Source organism: Oryctolagus cuniculus, chromosome 2, assembly GCF_964237555.1.
Source record: "Oryctolagus cuniculus chromosome 2, mOryCun1.1, whole genome shotgun sequence".
NCBI classification, from domain to species: domain Eukaryota; kingdom Metazoa; phylum Chordata; class Mammalia; order Lagomorpha; family Leporidae; genus Oryctolagus; species Oryctolagus cuniculus.
The window spans coordinates 14,025,726-14,027,428 of NC_091433.1; the positions used below are offsets into that span (position 1 = coordinate 14,025,726).

At 44.2% G+C, this 1,703-nt stretch overlaps 1 pseudogene; it reads right to left on the reverse strand.

Moving 5' to 3' along the window:
• Positions 1-434: 434 nt before the first annotated feature.
• On the reverse strand, positions 435-1,323 carry LOC100356352 (GPN-loop GTPase 1 pseudogene; annotated as a pseudogene).
• Positions 1,324-1,703: the final 380 nt, after the last annotated feature.

The window sequence follows — 1,703 nt, forward strand, 5'->3', positions numbered from 1 at the left end:
AGCTGTTATGTGCACACCTACTGGCTTCCGTAGTTGTTGCCCCATTGCAAAATGGTTCCTACCCTCTCTCAGCTGGATCATGGGTTCTGTTTTGGAGAGATCGGTTTGAATTGAACATCCCCCTCCACTTCCACTGGGACTGCAGGTGTTGCCAGCCACCAGGGCTCCAGTCCATATGCATGCCACACTCTCTCCCTGGCTCTATCAACATGGATTGGTGCAGTCTGGCATCTCTGTCTCTAAAGTGCTTCTGGCTCTGGTTCTCTAATGGTACAGCTGTGTAGCTGCATGTCAGCACTCACCACACAGGTTCTTGCCATTTCATCTCCTCCTGTGGGGCTTCCCAGGTGGTTTTCTCTCTAATTCTCTGCCCATAGTGTATGTACTTCCCACACTTTTCTCCTCGCTGTATATTCCTAGCCCTTTGATGTGTGTCACTCCCTAATCTGCCATTTTTGCTCAGTCGCCTTTAATTCTTGCATAAAATTCTAGAATGCTGGCTCTTCATGACTTTTGTTCTGTAACTCTGTGGTCAGTGTCATCAGTATCACTGTCAGCTTCCTCATCCTTTTCATCCAAGGTTCCTCAAGTCAGAATCAAGTCAGAAGGCTCCAGCACAGGAGACAGACTGTCTGTCCAAGGCCACAAAGCCCATATGTCTCTGAAAGCATTCCAGCTTTTCCTTTTGATGCTGGCTCTAGGCATGGTCCGATGATTTCTTTAGATGCTCATATTCAGGATGATACTTCCTCTCATATTCCTCTGCAGCACTGGTACGTACACCAAGAGTTCATCCAAGTCAGTTCTCAGAAGAGAGGACATGGCCACCACCTGGAGTGAGCTGTAAAACTCATCTAGCACCAGGTTCATTGAACCAGTCATGTTATTGACATATATAGTCTCTTGATTCAAGGCATCTTGGAAAGCCTCAAAATCGTGCATCCACTCCACTGCGAAGTTGTGATAAATGATGTCCACTTTATCCATGAGCACAATGAAAGGCTACCTGGTTTTGTATAAGATGTTGCCTGCACAGAGCATATTAGACATGAAGATCCTTGGGTTGATGCTTACTGATGTGTCTATCATGTAGACAACAACAGTTGGATATGAGGATGTTAGGGCCTCAGATATGATTGTCCCAGAGGCTGACCAGGTGAATACTTCCAGGTATTTCTGGACTTTCTGTCCAGGTGTGTCAGTCAAGACACAGCTGTACAAAAGTGGTTTGCCCGGATGCCACCATCCCCAACAGCAACAGACACACTGATTGCCGAGGACCCTGGAAGCCTGAAGATCCACTGCAGCTGTGAGCGCTGCCATCTTTCGTGAAGCCATTTTACAGCTTGTTTAATAGCACAAACTGTAACTGGGCTGCCCAAGTATGAATCTGGTTTTGAAACTTCCTGGCTGTGCAATCTTCAGCAATTAAACTAAGCTTTCTTTGTCTAGATTAAAATCTGTAAAATGGAGTAATAACCATTCCCATTTCATAGGGTGTTACAAGCATTAAATAAATCAGTATATGAAGCACATAAAGGAAAACATCTCACAAGTTCTAACAACTCAATTAATATTTAATATAATTTTTCTGCTTACAAAACTCTTATCAGTGAAGTTAAATATTATACAATGGACTCCAACACTATGGCTCCCAACAGACTCATTTTCTGCCTCTGTGTATCTCATTCCTTTTCACTGGT